The sequence below is a fragment of the Mauremys reevesii genome, unplaced genomic scaffold (genome assembly GCF_016161935.1).
Source record: "Mauremys reevesii isolate NIE-2019 unplaced genomic scaffold, ASM1616193v1 Contig133, whole genome shotgun sequence".
In the NCBI taxonomy this organism is placed as follows: Eukaryota; Metazoa; Chordata; order Testudines; family Geoemydidae; genus Mauremys; species Mauremys reevesii.
Genome location: NW_024100753.1, coordinates 1 through 17,452, shown reverse-complemented (window position 1 = coordinate 17,452; position 17,452 = coordinate 1).

Below are 17,452 nucleotides of genomic sequence, written 5' to 3'. Positions count from 1 at the left end.
TCTACCCAATGCACACGGAAATTGTGGAGCTGCAACAATTGGCAGAGGCCAAAACATTCAGCTGGACTAACTTCCCCATGTTAAATAGGGTGAAAAGCCAATGATTTTCAAAGAAGGAGACAGCCGGGCTGTAAAACCTTCTTTTTATGACACTTTCAAATGGCTTTAGGATATATAAAATATCTGTGTTTCTTAGATATTTGTTATCGTTATTCACTCTACCGCAATAAAAATACTGCATTGCTGGCTGCCTCATTAGAGAGCTGGCCTGCTATTTGTTCAGTCTATCAGAGCAACTTATCCATAAAGGAAAACTTTTCAAGGTGCAGATCTTCCCCACAGCACACACCCACGTAACTGGTATTAAAAAAAAAATTAAAAAAAATGAAAAGGTAGGGGAAAAAAGGAACCAATCACTAATCCCAAAGTCAAAGAGCAGCAGATGATCCACTAGTTTCCATGGTTCTCCTGCTACGTTGTCCAGTAAATCAATGCAGTGGCTGACCCACTAAACCAAACAACCACTTCATGCAGTGGCAAGGAAGCTCCTGCAGAGAAAGGAAGTGCTGTGCAGGCTGAAATCTTGCCCACCCTATCCCATTTAGCAAAGTGTAGGCCTCTTCATGGATATGGAAAGATGGGGCCAAATAATGTTTTGCCTCTTAATGAAAGGCTGGGTTTGACTGGCTTTATTTGTTTACTCTTATCAGTGTACACCTATTTGGCATCTGTTTTAGCTAGCAAAAAAAAAATCCATTTTATATGATTAACACACGTTTGCTCCACTAATGCAAATTATTTCAACGTTTCAATTATATCAGTACTATAGCCACAGAAATTTCTTGGCTTCCTTGCACTGAATACAAGAGGGCCTTTTCCCCCTTGATTCTTCTGCAGCAAAACAGAGAGGTCTTGGAAGGACCCAAGATCTTGCATTCTGAGCACTTTAAAACTCTTCAGTAAGGTGTGTGAATTCTTTCCTGTCATGGAAGGGATCAGAGGTACCACCCGAATTTAGAGGGTCCAAAGGATAGAGAAAAAATCTGTTCTGGATCATGCAGGTCTGTGACTCTAAGTGGACAGCACTGTTCTCTTTTCTTGTTTATGTACCAGCCTCACAGACTGCAATACAGTTCTACTAATAGGCTTTATTAACTTCTGCCTGTGCTGGTGCTGCATAAGCAAAAGTCTGAGATGTTTTAGCTCATATAAAGCTATTTAAATCTTTTAAGGGCATAGGGAAATGGTGGACTTAAATATACAGTAGAACCTCAGAGTTACCAACTCCGGAATGGACGTTGTTCGTAACTCTGAACAAAACATGATGGTTGTTCTTTCAAAAGTTTACAACTGAACATTGTCTTAACATAGCTTTCCAACTTAACTATGCAGAAGAAAAAATGCTGCTTTCCCTTCATTTTTTAGTAATTTAACACAGTACAGTGCTGTATTTGCCTTTTTTTGCGGGGGGTGGGGTGGGGTAGAAGGGATGTGTCTCTGCTGCTGCCTAATTATGTTCTTCTGGTTCCAAACGAGATTTGTGTGGTTGACTGATCAGTTTGTATCTCTGGTGTTTGTAACTCTAAAGCTCAACTGTAAATTATGGAGCCACCATTAGCAAGCACATACATAGTTAAGCTTTGTTGGAGAACTGTGTAATGAATTGTGTTAGTGAAATGTGTACTAAGTAATGTTAGAGAAATTATTATATACAATTCTGGAAGAAAATAGGAATGTTTGCTTTTTGTATGTAGTTCTGCTGCTTGAGATTGTCAGATTTTGCTGAAACAGTCTGTAAATCAGAAAATTGGTTTTGTGTCTCATCTATACAGTTCTTGACCAAGCAGATAGCAGGGTAGAGAAGAGAGCTGTTAGCTTTCAGTAAGTCAGGTACAATCCCTCATCCCCCCACCCATCCATTCAATCAGCTAACAAGTTTTTTTTTTAATCACAATATTAATAAAATTCACTGCTTGTTCTCTCACCTTATTCTTGGCTTTGATTATTTCAATGACAGAAGACCCCAAACTCTTCATATATTCCATAGTTACTAAAAAGCTCTCAACAGTCACATCTAGAGGTTATGGTGACAGAGCTATGCCAGTTACTCAGGTGATTTACAAATAGCATCATTGTGACATCAGAAGTACCAACCAATCAATCTTTCCTGTGTAATTTGCTCAGTAACTCAGGTGATTCATAAGTAGCATCATTGTGACATCAGAAGTGGCAACCAATCAATCTTTCCTCTGCACTTTGCTATCAGTCAGTGAAGTGGATAGGGCCTATTCTGAGTCAAAAGTTCTCATTGTTAAATTACTTGAACATTTGTATACAAACATGGTAATAACCCTGGATTGACTCAATGTCCCTGGCCTCAACCTGCTCCCAGCCAAGACCTTCTCTCAATGGGGTCCTCACAGAGGTAGCAAACAACCGCCATTACCGTACCTCTGCAGAGGAAAATTCTTAACCCCCATTCACATGATGGTATAACCTTCAGCATCCTGTATATAGGATGTACCGGTAGAAAGCAGCAGAATTTTCTAACAAGCAGCAAAATTGTACAAGTCAGGTACAATCCCTCATCCCCCACCTGCCTATTCAACCAGCTAACAAGTAAAAACTCAAGGCCACAGAAACAGATGAGTACGAAGAATAAAAATTGCAGTTGTAATATAAGTACAACTGCATGCAGCCAGGGAGCGTGACAGCAAGGAATAGCTGCGATGGGAACTAAACAAATATAAGTAAGTTTTAGCAGGATAAGCAAAAAATGTATTAATCTGGGTTAGTTATTGTGATTTATGCAGGCGAATCTTTTAATCAGGGCCGGCTCAAAACCCCAGCACGCCACGCACGCGCGTGGGGCGGCATTTTCCCAGGAGGGCGGCAGGCGGGTCCAGCGGACCTTCGCAGTCATGCCTGCGGGAGGTCCACTGGAGCCGCGGACCAGCAGACCTCCGCGGGCATGACTGCGGAGGGTCTGCTGGTCCTGCGGCTCAGTGGACCTCCCGCAGGCATGACTGCGGAGGGTCTGCTGGTCCCAAGGCTCGGGTAGACCTCCGCAGGCATGACTGCAGGCGGTTCCCTGGTCCGTGGCTCGGGTGGACTTCCGCAGGCATGCCTGCGGAGCTCCACTGGGCAGCGGGACCAGCGCACCCTCGCGAGGCACGTCCCGGGCCACGGGACCAGCGCCCGGCAGCGCCCCCTGCGGCATGCCGCCCTGCTTGGGCGGCGGATTACTAGAGCCGCCCCTGCTTTTAATTAGGGGGTTAGAGTAGAATATATATGGATAAAGACACAGATGAGGTAGCTTCCTCTACTGAGTCTGCGCAAAGTTACAGAACAGAGGATTAAAAAATAGATGATTGACATAATAGTGGAGAAGAGACAGAGGAAAAATAGCCAAGCATAGCAGAGATTTGAGAAGAGTCACCCTGTCCCCAAGAAAGATAACTTGAGCACTTCCTTGTCTTGCCTTATCTTTTTTTGCATGTTTATGTAATTCATACGTGATAGTAGCATTGTCTAAAAACATATATAATAAAGGCTAAAATAAATTGTTTAAGCCTAAATTGAAGTGGATTTGGTTTTCACCCAACAGGTTGACGTTTGCATTTAAATTGGAACTAAAAATCCCGGTTTCACAGTATAATAAATGAATCTACTTTCCAAGTTCAGCAGAGTTACACTTTAGATTACATTAATTTTTTGCATAAAATAGTTTCTTACTTTGCCAGAGACATTTTTTTTAAAAAAAAATCACAATATTAATAAAATTCACTGCTTGTTCTCTCGCTATACCAGTAACTCAGGTGATTGTTCTCATTGTTAACTTACTTGAACATCTGTATACAAACATGGTAATAACCCTGGATTGACTCATTGTCCTGGCCTCAACCTACTCCCAGCCAAGACCTTCTCTCAATGGGGTCCTTACAGAGGCAGCAAGAACAGCCATTACCGTACCTCTGCAGAGCAAATTCTTAACCCCCATTCATATGATGGTATAATCTTCAGCATCCTGTATATAGGATGTAGGAAGCAGCAGTATTTTCTAACAAGCAGCAGCATTTTCTAATATTCTTAAGTAGGCAGCAGAATCTGCATGCATAGATAAAATCCCTGACTGCAAAGAGTAGGTGACAACCATCACACTTACAGAAGACATATGTGGTGGTGCCTTTCCCACAGCAACATAACTTCTTTAATCTAAGTGTGTATGGAGGGGCAGAAAGGGGATGGGAAAAGAGTTAAGCTAAAGAGAAATATGAAGAATCGTGGAATCCATGACTTGCATGAGTTATAATGTTCTACCCAATACACACGGAAACTGTGGAGCTGCAGCAATTGGCAGAGGCCAAAACATTCAGCTGGACTAACTTCCCCATGTTCTCAGGCATTCCTGCACCCCTCAGAGTTTCTCCACTAATCTCAACTCAGAGTGCCTGCAAAGTTCAGTAGCTCCACCAGAACCTCCAGTTCTCCTGGTAACCACAGAACCTGAGGACCCCTATCATACTTCTAAGTACTACAATGTTCCCGTTTCTTAGCTCCCCCATTGTTCTCTGCATAACACCGGGAGCTCTCTGCCAACTTTCTTTCTTTGCATGGGAAAGATTTCAAAATGTCTTAAAGAAATTATCAAGAAAATCCCCAGGCAGAAACCAAACAAAACAAATCATTAAACTCTGTGAGTAAAGTTGACAGTACATGTAAGTTTGTTTTTTTTTTAATTCGTAATGCTGCAGTTATGAAAAACAAACAAAATGAAGCATTAGAAACCAAGGTAATTCAGAGTTAAGATCAAAATAAAAGACAGCCTAACATTTGAAAAGTAGGCAAGATCAGGGCCGGCTCCAGGCACCAGTGTAGCAAGCAGGTGCCTGGGCAGCCAATGAAGAGAGGGGTGGCACGTGCAGCAGTTGGCGGCAATTCGGCAGTGGGGCCGTCACTCCCTCTTGGGCGAAGGACCTGCTGCGGTGCCGCCATAGAAGAAGCGGCGGTAGAGCTGCCACCAATCGCGACAGCGGCTTCTTTTATTATTATTTTTGCTGCTTGGGGCGGCAAAAATGCTAGAAACGACCTTGGTTCAGATGCAAGTCTGTGACAACTGTCAGTAGGAACACAGCATGTGTCCAAAAGACACTTTGTCGGACATAAGATAAGCATAAGTTGGGTCTGCATAAAAGCTTGGAGTTCTCCATCCTTCTCTTTGAGGAGATCTTAGTCTGGAATCATCTCTGGACTCTTCCATGCCCTGTACCTTTTTCACAGAAAGCTTCTTGTCCAACGTGCCAGATTTTGAAAGAGGATGTTGCTGATTAGGCCCAGGAAGTGAGGGACCCAGTACTAGCACTCTAAGGAGCAGAGAAGACATTTACAGGATGGTTATCTGACCCAGGGCCTGAAGCTACTCTCATTGCTTTACCCATTAAGTACATCTGGAGCAGGGCTTCTCTAGATTTGCAGGTCCTGCAAGTGAAGGACTTGCAAATATGTATTTTGTTTGGGGGAATGTTCCCGGAAAATGCCAAACATTACAGGGTATAGTGCCCGTGTTTGATGGGCAGTATGTAAATCCAGGGGACTTAAAAGAAGCCATCCTGACACCAGAAAGAAATAGCTATTCTGGTTAAAAAACCAAAATGCCAATGGGCAACAACTAGCTATCTCTATCTACACGCTGCACAGAGTTAAAAAGAGCCAGGTATTTTGTTAGCACTGCTCACTGCCCATGTTCATCTCAAAGCCAGGAGGCATGAGAGGAACTGAGTGGTGGCTGGCCTGCTCCACCCTTTTATGCCCTCGGTGCAGGATATGAGGATGCTCAAGGTGCATGAGACTCTGAACATGGGTGAGTGGGGTGCATTGCACACCGTCAGCAAACTGTGGAAATGGATAACCACTCGAAGGGAAAAAAGTTGCAAAGGGACAGCAGTGGTCTGTTCATTAAACCAATAATACACTGGCTTTTACAAATTGTCCTGGAGCCAGTACAAAAAGCCCTTGATCAAAACACCAGTTCAGTATGGAGATCTTATCTAGCAAACTCTTATGTGAAGGACTTGAAAACGGCACATTTTCCAGGAAGAAAGATTAGAGGCTAGAGTCACTGAAAAGGCAGAGTTGAGGTTGTTTGAGAGCCTGAATTATACATTTCCAAATTGATAAATGTTGGGTTGCAATTTACGTTTAACTTAACTTTGAATTTCCCGTATTTTTAATACTTGTTATTTTTAATTACTACAAATTTATTGTAAGGCACTCTCATCCTTGACTCGAGTTTACCCAAGTATTGAGCCTGCGATAGTTTAGAATCAAGTAACTTTCCCTGAATTTATGGCAGTTTAGGCTGAAAATATTAAACTATATGACAGTGTCCTTTAAGGTCACAATTGGCCACCAGGTGTCAATCTTCCTCTATGGAATATTATTGGTAGGGGCCTACGGTCCATTTTAGTCAATTTTACGGTCATAGGCTTTTAAAACCATAAATGTCATGATTTCAGCTATTTAAATCTGAAATGCCACAGTGTTGTAATTGTAGGGTCCTGATCCAAAAGGTATTGTGTGTGTGTGGGCGGGGTGTCACAAAGTTACTGTGGAGGGTGGGGTTGTGGTGCTGCTACCCTTACCACTGTGCTGCTGGTGTTGTGGCGCGCGCCTTTAAGCTGGGAGGCCGGAGTGGCAGCTGCTGGCTGGAAGCCCAGCGCTGAAGGCAGCACAGAAGTAAGGACCCTCAATTTGAGTAACACTGGTCTCCCCCATGAAAACTGTATAGAATAGGATAAAAGTAAACAAAAGCCCAGAATACATTGTCAGTATGGACAGAAGCCGTGGCCCGCGCCTGCTGGGGATAGAGAACTCCAGGGCTGTGGCGCGGTGCTCTCTGTCCCGGTAGGCCCTGGGGCGGCTTCTCTCCCCTGCTCAGGCACTAGGCACTAGGGGCACTAGGCACTAGGCAGAGCACATCAATGCACCGCATTGGGGACCACTGACAAACTGACCAGCTTGAAACCCGCTATACGCGACCCTGCATTTATCACCATGGAATTTTGGACCCCAAACATCGCGTTATAATGGGGTTTCACTGTACTTACAGTATTAGTACTTTAAAGCAGCCTACACATTCTAATTAGACACTTGATAAGATGCAAATTAGAAAAAAAACTATTTAAAAACTGCTTATCAGGTTAAATATGTAGCAATATAAAAACATTTTAAAAATCTATTATCAAATTGGAAAAATTGAAAGGCCTTTAAAAGTCTGGTTGGCACAATTTATATTTATTTTTGAACTTGGATAGTGGCTGTAGATCAGTTTCACTTTGTTTTTACTAGCTTCATTTTCTGATTCTTATGCATTGGCACAACACTGCAGTGTTTAGGCCACAAATTTTGCAGAGGTTCTTTGTCAGGGTTCTCAAACTGGGGTTACAACCCCTTAGAAGTCGTGAGGCTATGATGTGGGAGTCTCAAGCTGTCAGCCTTCACATAAACCCTGCTTTGCCTCCAGCATTTATAATGGTGTTAAATATATTTTAAAGTGTTTTTAATTTATACGGGGTGGGGACTTGCTATGTGAAAGGGTCACCAGTACCAAAGCTTGAGAATCACTGCTCTTTGTTTATAAGAACTACCCCCACTGGAATTTTCTAAAACATTATTAAAACATTTCTATTTGGTCTTAAGTTTTGAAAAAGCTGCTTCTGAAGAAAAGCTATTAGAAACCTATATTTGGGGCCAAATTTAACTTAATAGTGTTCATTTAACTTATTCAATGCATGTCTCCCTTTTTGGAAGGGCCTTTTGTAAATATCATATAGGGTCTTTTTCACATCACTAAAACCACTTATCTAAAAATCAAAACTGTTTTTCATGATACACGTGTGTGTGTTTGGGAGGCTCAGAATCTATAGTTTCTTTTCCACAGACTTCAATGGAATTTTGCACATGAAGAACAGTAGTCATCAATTTCAGATTATTAGCATGTGAAATGAATGATCTGATCATTCTTTTATGAGGACCTATTCCACTGGTACTCTATCTGCGAACAAACAGATGGCAGCCAATGGCAGTTGAGAATTTTCCTTTTCGGTCAAAAATACCTAGTAATGGTTCTGCATCAGGGTCTCAAACTCAAATGACCATGAGGACTAGTACATTGTCCTGAGGACTGCATTTACTGACACACACACCCCCATGCCTCCTTGGCCCCACCCATTTTCCAACCCCTTCCCCCAAATCCCCCCCAACTCGGCCCCCTCCCGGTCCCCAGGGGGTGCAGGAGGGGTAAGGGGTGTGACAGGGGGCTCAGGGCAGGGTGTGGGGTGAAGGAAGGATGCGGGGTGCAGGGTGAAGCAGGGGGCTCAGGAAGGGGTCAGGACAGAGGATGCAGGGTGCGGCACGGGTCTCAGGGCAGGGGTCGGGGTGCAGCATGGGTTTCAGGGCAGGGGATCAGGCCAGGAGGGTGCGGGGTGTGGCAGGAGGTCGGGGTGCAGCAGGGGTCAGGGCAGGGGTTGGGGTGCAGGAGGGTGTGGAGTGCAGCAGGGGTTGGGCCAGGAAGGGTGTGGGGTGCGGCAGGTCGGGATGCAGGAGGGTGCGGCAGGGGTTGCAGGGTGCGGCAGGGTTTCAGGAAGGGGTCGGGCCAGGAGGGGTTCGGACAGACTGCGATCTAGAAACACATGCCATTGTGCCAGTACTCACTTCTTGTTTACAGACCCGGCGCCCTCTCCTCGCTTCCCAGGCAGGCATTTTTAGGGCTTGGGAGGTGTTGTTTGACTAAATGGAAAAAGAGAGAAGAAAGGCCCAGACCCAGGATGGGTTTGCTGCTGCTGTGCTCAGATTCAGCGGGCCAGGAGCCTGGCGTTCTCCCTGTCCCTGGAGGTGTGTACGATCATGTGTGTGTGTGATCACCCTGTAAGAGAGAGATCGCTCTGTGTGTGTGCGATCAGCCTGTCTCTTGTGTGTGATCATGACCTTGGCTGCGTGTGTAAGATCACCCTATCTGTGTGAGATCAGTGTGTGTGTGTGTGTGTGTGTGAGAGAGAGAGATCACCATCTGTGTATAATCATCCTGTGTGAGATCGCTGTCTGTGTGTGTGAGAGATCACCGTGTGTGTGTAACCCCGTGAGATCGCCATGTGTGGGATCACTGGGTGTCTGTTATCACGCTGTGTGTGTGATTCGCCCAGGCACCAGGTGTGTGTATCAGCCTCTTTCGGTGTGTGGCTGCCAGTCCCTGAAGTGTCTCTGTCACAATCTCAGTGTGTTTGTCTCTTTTGGTGTGTGTGTGTGTGTGTGTGTGTGTGTGTGTGTGTGTGTGTGTGTATCTGCGTCCCGCTCTCGGTCAGTGTGGGCGGGGGCCTGTCTTCTCTCGGCCCCTCTGTCTTTCTCTCATGTGCATCTCAGCCCCAGTGCCTGCTTCTCACACGGTGTCTGTGCCCCCTGCTCTGTCACTTTGTCTCAGGCACTGGGCATGGGGTGCCTGACTCTGGGTGCAACTGTGTGTGTGTGTGTCCTTGCTCTCCGCCTCTCTGTGTGTGTGTGGGCACCCGCTCCTCTCCTCATTCTCTTTCCCCCGGTGTACCCCAGCCGCTGGGCGCGTCTCCCCCTCCCTCCATCCTGCTCCAGCGCCAGGGGCAGCTGCACCCTCATCTCGGTGAGCTGCTCGGCATTTCTACCCGGCCCCTTCGCTCCAGCCGTGCAAGGACCAGGCTGAGGCAGATGCTGCAGGGATGAGCGGGAGAAGGAGGTTAAGGGAAGAGGTCCGCCTAGGAAAGATAAATCCCAAACTGGTGGCGCTGACTTGGGAGCCCGGGAGCGCAATGGGGTGGAGGAAAAGCCAGCAGCCACCCCACCACCGAGACACAAGACCTGCTCCTGGTCTTCGCCACGGCCCCTAGGGGATCTTCCTCCACAGCTTCCCCAAGGGAACTTTTGAAGGGACGAAATATCACTGTAGCGAGCAGAGAGCCCTCAGGCCAGGCTTGGGAAAGTTTGAGTGTAGTGAGCTCCACATCCCGGGGACCCGTCTATTTCTTCCTCCTCCATGGCTCTGCGTTGTAGTCTCAGTCGGTACTTTGCTGGGAGGAGTTTATCACCTGGGATCAGAGAGTCACCGCTTGGTACCTCTCCCATACCATGAACAAGCTTCAGCTTGCTTCCCCTTCATCGGCACTATAAAGGAGAGACTCCGCTTCCACTGAGCTTTTAGCCCTTGAGGCCTTTGAGATTATTGTTATGTTTGTCACAGACTGATCTGAGTCTCCTGGTTATCTGTCACCTGTGACATTACCCTTGGGTCCCTTTCACAAGTGGTTAATTGGTGGATGCCCTGCAGAGTTAAAATGTATGGCTACAGTACCATCCATCTGCCACCCTTCCTCCCCTGGCCAAAAAACAAAAAAGAACAAATACAAATATTCAAGAAGCAGGAATAATAAATTGGTTTGGGTCACAAACATTTGAAGCCAAAGGCTGTCTCCTTAAAACTGCTGAAATGCGGCATTCCTCCCATAGTTCATAGGCCATAATCCTCCTTGAATCAGAAACACTGTCCCTGAACTGACTTATTTTAATGCCTCTCCTATTAAAGTGACATCATACAATTGGACAACTGGATACATTGCTGAGTTCCCAGAACTCTGATTGCAGCAGTATCCATCATGCCAGTCTTCTCTAGGGCATTTGTGTCTCTACAAGACTCAGTGTATAACTGTAAATCTCATCTGCTGTTTCAGTCTGAGCTTTGCAGCTCACTGGCCACCACTGTGGCCTAGCAAAACAGTTGTTGAGTAATAAGAGACATTGGGCCAAATCTAAAATCCAGTTGCAAGTTGTGCTTAAATCACACAGTACCGTTTCCTTGCCTTAAGAGCCCAATCCTGAAACAATACAAAACAGGAAGTAACTTCATTCATGCAAGTATTTTACTCAGACTTGTCACCTGCGTAAACTGACTCATTAGCTTAAACAATTCCAGGATTGGGCTCTAATACTACTGAGGAAAGCAAGGGTTTGCAGGGTCAGGTCCTTTTAGTAGAGAATCCAGAGAGCCTGGGGTCACTGCTTATTTACATGACCCAGCTCTCTTCCTTTAGCGCGTGGAACATTTCATACATAAAACAGCACCATCTTTACCCCACTCCCCTAAGCCTGTACAAATGCTTTATGTTCTTCTCATGTGGCAAATAATCATTTCATAAGTTCCTTCAATCCCTGTGGGATAAGAGCATGAACACTTTCTTCCACACAGTGCTGAGACAGTAAGGAATAATATGGAAAATAGTACCACATGCCTTTCTTTAGTTATCTAACTATTTTGAATGGGATTCTTTTTCCTGAGTCCTTACAAAGTGCTCAAATGGGGCCAGATCCACTGCCCATAATTTGAAATCGGTGGGAACCTTCCAGCGACTTCAGTGGGTTTGGATCAGGCCTAAATCAACTACATTTTGTGAAACAGGTAGAACCTATTTTGATTACCCAGAAACTCCACTCCAGGAATGACTGTATTGTACCCACAAATCTGATACCTGAGAAGCAGGCTCTAGGAAATTAATATCAATCTGTCAACTGCATACACTTTTAGCTATCACTTTCCACCTGAGGCAATCGCTGGTAACATTCTTGACTGGCGTCTATTGCTTTCTTAGAAAGGAGTCTAGCTGTGCCGTGGCACCACTTTCTCTGCACTCAGCGCTAATGCTACCAGATGTAGCATTTTTATGAGAGAGCTTTAAAATCCAGAAAGAGCGTTTCCGTTGGTGAGGTACAACAAAAATTGTTGTGTAGAGGAACTCCTTTTCTTGAGGCATTCTAGAGCTCCTGCATCTATTCTGTAGTGTCATGACCTCCTATGCATTTGTTGTAACCTGCACGCACACTGTTTGAATATTGTGTGTGATCATTTTCCCTCAGAATTGAAGCTGACATTTGAACAGTTTGAAGTGTCAGGATTGTAGCAGTTCTGAACTTTACTGAACAAACACACTCGAATGCAGCTCACTTCTGACAAAACATACCACCACCCAGCATGGACAGGATTAAATAATAGGAGGTTACAACAGGAGAATCTAAAGGAGAATCTGCACAAACTCAGAAGTTCTAAAGTGTACAACACAGGAAGTAAAACAGTACAGGAAAGTGTTGTCAAAACTTGTCTGTTACATATTAATTACAGAGAGAGTGAGGACATATTACTGGCAGAATGGCAAAATCAATCATATACAGTGTCTGCTGAAGCTGCTCAAAGGTGGGATATGCTAAAAGTAGGTTCAGCAGAGATGGATGGTTGGGAAGAGTGCAGGTGAAGGAGTCAAAGTTACATGATAAACAAACAACATATTCCTACTACAAAGAGCTTTAGCCAATCTAAATATAGATATGACAAGAACATACCTGTGGGGAAATTTGGTTGTTTCACAAAAATACATCACCATCGACAGAGTTGTTTCAGTGTAACAGGAACAGGCCTGACTGCCAAAATAGCCCCATCTCTTGGGGGGGCACTTCCTTTATTCCCCTTCAAGTGCAGGGGCACTTCCTGTCTGAAAGGCTAGTCCTTCACCCTTAATGAAAAGCAGTTGCATGAAGTCTGGAGTTAGTGACTCCCCCTTAGTCCTCTCATGGCTCACTTGTGGCAACTTCTCCTCCTTTCTCTCTCTGCTCAGCCTGATAACAGGCTTGCAGTGCAGTTTAATACTTATTTGGTCATTTGGTGATAATTTCTGTTCCCAAAGGATTACCACAGTGGGATTTCGCTATGGGGAAAGATTCTACTGCCCTCCCCATGCAAGACAGTTTGGGGACCCTGTCAGAAACACAGCATCCCAGACCTAACCACACAGGAGGCGGGATGCTTGGCAAGCAAGGCAGGACAAGAAGCTGGGCATCTTTTCCTACCTGCAGTCATATCTATGCACCATCTTCCTGCCAGTGAACAGGGTGCAGCTCTGGTACTGAAGTAGTGGTTGTGAAGTGGGTTTTGCAACTTGGGCGGATTTGCACTTGAAGTGCCATGTTTTCCTTACAAATTCCTTGACTTTGATGGGACTATTCACACACTTAGAGCTCCACATATGCTTAAATGCGTTATGGTATAGGATTCAGGCTGTGTGTTGGGGGGTATGCCATCTGGCCCTATAAACATAGAGTAGCTTCTGTGTAGCAGGAGTGCAAATTCACTGAAATGCATAGAGGCAATTTGAGACTTTGGAAGAAGGTCAGACCCTAGATCCTTTTAGCGTCAATGGCAAAACACATGAAGTTTCATTACAGCTGAGTTCAATATAAGCAAGTTCTACTGTATTTGGTTTACAAAGTTAATTTTAAACCTCATTTTATTCATTCAGCAGGTCTTTTTAAAATAGTCTGTCTCTAAGTTTCTTTGGAGACATTAAGGCGTACCTGTCAGGTCTAAGGATGGCTAATGAGAATGTTGGGGCCATATTCTGCCATTAAAGTATTAGTCATATCCTTCCATGAAATCTGCATTAATAACAAATTAATGACCTAGGGCCAAGGTTATCTTTTGTTTATTCTGCTTTCTCGTAGCTGATCACTATTTGCTGGGCCTCTGGCCTCTTGACCAGACTCTGGACTTTGGGCCTCTAAGCGGGCGCAATCCATATACACCTCTACCCGATATAATGCTGTCCTCGGGAGTCAAAAATCTCACGCGTTAGAGGTGAAACCGCGTTCTATCGAACTTGCTTTGATCCGCGGCGCATAGCCCACGCCCCCAGGCGCTGCTTCACCACGTTCTAACGAATTCGTGTTATATCGGGTCGTGTTATATCGGGGTAGAGGTGTACCAAGTTGTTATGCAAACAGCACATAGATTTTAACCCTTCAGAGCTGAAGCTGCAGACTCAAAGGATCAGTGAGTGGGGTGGGCCCAGAACACTGAGGGCTGTGGGCTTTGCAGTGCACAGATCAATCTCAGAAGCATTCGCATAAAGATCTGACAGCTTGTCAGGCATGCAAAGAAGACAAAACAATGCAAACACATTTGAGGACACTGAATTGTTTTAAAGTTACCACGCTAGCTTTTCAAAATGCTGTTCAGTTTCTGAGCACATTATACATTGAAAAGTTTTATATAGAACTGTACCATCTTTGGAACCGCAGTCTTACCAGTTCCATTATGCTGCAAATCCAGGAATTTACCTAGGGTTTATAAAATCAATTTCAGTACTATCATGGTTGAGATTATAATATAATCCACATTTTATAGAAGACAACCAAATACTCATCAGCATCACCAGAAAATTTAAAAACTTGTTTTGAACAACTGAACTCTCCACAGACGATTGAAAGCCTCAGCAGATCTTGCTTAATAAGGCTGTTGCTAGGTAGGCCATGTTTTCCTTCATAGTAGTGAAGGAATTAAAGAAACCATTACAAGGGTCAAGTTGGCCTAAGTCTAATGAGCAGGAACACGAAGCAGGCAGGCAAAACCAGTCACAGAGGCAAATCTATAGAGATGGTGCCAAGAAGGGCTGTAATCTACACCGAGAGGCAATAAGAAGTTTTCTTCAGGACAGGGCACATTTACCTTGTTCTGACAAGTTTTCATTGTAAAATGAGCACATTTGTAATTCTAAGGCAAAGAAAATCCAGTTTAGTACATGTTCTACTTCCCTCTCAGATCGTCTTCTAAGGATTGTAGGACTATGTGGAATTATATTCCAATGTACATGTGACACAGGTGCGTGCAATCAATATCAGCAGCAGACAATAGAAGCGAAGCAGAAAAATCAGCAAGATGGGCGGGCGTTAAAGCATTTCTTCGCCTTCTCAAGAAAAATTCTTACAGGACTAGTAAATTCTTGTGAACAGTGCGATGTATAGTTAGCATTAACTGCTGCAGTGGTGTACACAACAGGGCAGCCCAGTGTTCCCTTTGAATAGTGGCGCTTCAAAACGCAGCATAGGATGAGGTTTGGTAAATGCATTTAATTCAGTTGAGAGCTAGATATGTGTACTGTTGGGCATGAATGAACTAAGTTACTAGGTGGGCTGTAGTTGTCATGGCAAATGTTGAGAAATCATGATAAGTGGAGAAAGTGAATAAGGAAGAGTTATTGCTTCCTTCATGTAACACAAGAACCAGGGGTCACATAATGAAATTAATAGGCAGCTGGTTTAAAACAAATGTAAGGAAATGCTTCTTCACACAGTGAACAGTCACTTTATGGAACTCATTGGCAAGGGGTGTTGAAGTCCAAAACTATAAAGGCGTTCAAAAAGAATGAGAATGCGGTCATGGAGGATGGGTCCATCAATGGCTATTATCCAAGATGGTCATATTACCAGATGTGCCGTTACTTTGGGCTATGCCCATTTATTAGAGTCACTCTTCTGGGTGGGGAAGGAGGGTGCTGTAAATCTGTTAATATGCTGCTTATGTCATTTGTGTGTTCATATGGAGCTCTACTTTTCCCTTCTGCAAGGCCCCTCCCAATGGAGCTACCCTGCAGGACCTAGGTTCCCCAGGGCTGGGTTCCTCCAGCCCTAGAATTAGATGAACACACACACACACACCCCACCCCCTAAGTCTGAGTGGACCGGGTCAATCAGCACCCTCCAGCTGATCCCCTCATGTGTCTCTGTACTCAATGGGCTGGGTTGAGCAGCACTTTCAGCTGCCCCTCTCCCTTAAGTGCCCCAAGTTTAATACGTCCCTATCCCACTTTCACGTTACAATAGTACTGGTAGTAACCCACTTAATTAGCAAAGCCCACAGTATTTTGGGGCGCTACAGGGATCTTTAGCTTGAGTAAAGGAAGCGTTGCTGCAGAATTAATTGGGGAAGCTGAAAGCTACAAAGAGTAAAAATTCAGAGAGAGAGAAGCAACCAGCTGAACCATAAAAGTAATTTATTGAATAATAGTGATAACTGCACAAGGAGGGCTAAATAAATATAACAGTTACATTTTAAAAGGTTAATACCTGTGGTAGAAAAGAAAACAGAGAGAGAGAGAAATCTCACCCACTCCATGAGGCTTGAACTGGTCGGGGTTCCCAGGTGATGGTGGTAGCTCTGGGTCTGAGGTGCTGGAGACTGGCAGAGCCCTCAACATGATCAGTCAGGAGATGGTGTCCAAGTGGAACTGATGCAGAGTTTGGGTCTATACATCCAGAACACTGACTTGAGCACAGGTAGGGGTTTTGTAGCAAATACAGTAGTTCAAGGGAGGCACACTAGATTTCTTTGTGGGTAAACTGATGCCTCAAGGGTTTTTTAAGCTAGACAATAGGAGACTGATCACTCTTGGCTATGGGTGAGTGTTTTCTTCCAGGAGCTCACAATGCAACTAGGCTCCTTCCAGTATTTTGGGATATCAATTGAAGATTTATTACTAGAATTAGTTTTGATAATTTGCTAAGCTGAGTGTGTACAACCCGTAGGTTCATTAGCACCTGGAGCAGGGTTCCCACTTGATGCACTGTGTCCTGTGTTTTCTGGTCTCAAAGTTTGATGAGGTTCTCTGTTCCTCATTCGTTTCTTTTCTCCCTGTCCCATCTTTCAGCCTTCAGATGAAGGCTAGAGGGTGTCTCTGTTCTTCATTCTGTATGCAAATAGAGATGTCTTAAAAATCTTATCACCCTTGTTTAGGAGAGTCTGGGTTGTCTCCCAATGCCCTTCACATTGTTCTCTGCAAGCCTTTTCTCTGATTGGTTTTGGCTCAAACAGGAGACTGGAGGAAGTGTCTTTCATGGAGTCAGACAGGCTAGATGCCATGCCCTGGTTCCCAAAACACAGAGCTGGCTGGGTATCAAGTCCCACGTTGATGGGGTACTTGCACTGAGTGAAGTATCTCCATGTCGCATCCGCTAGCCGTGGTACGGGTCTGATCTTTATCCATCATTGCAGCTGCTGCATCTGATCGTTGTATCCAACAAACCATTGAGAATCAGACCAATTGCTAGTATAATTTGAAACCAGTGATCACCAAATGGGGTGAAGCATGAGATTTAAAAGACCTGTTGCACTGAGGGCTCCCGCCCAAAACAAAGTCTCCCCACCAAGAGTGATGGCCTAATGTTTTTACCTTAATGGCAATAGGACCCATTCCCAGTGAAATGGGGAGAGAAACACTCCTTGTGGGGAAGCTCAGGATGAGCATTTAACTGTTGTACGGATCCATATAGGCACAGTAAATGTAATATCACAACCAGCAATGATAGTTATATTATAGAAACGATGATTAGCATAAGGCCCCATGGAGGTTGGACCCAGTGCCCATTAATCAACACAATATTACATCTTGTCCTTACACACATACCTGCTTTGCCAACACCAGACAATAACAGACCGCTTCTGCGTGGATAACGTGAAGGGAAGAGTGAGAATATTCCCAGGTTACCCACATTCATCCCAATCCTTGTGGCTAGTTTCAATCAGGAGGCACATGCAGGTGCAATGTGAGAGCTATTC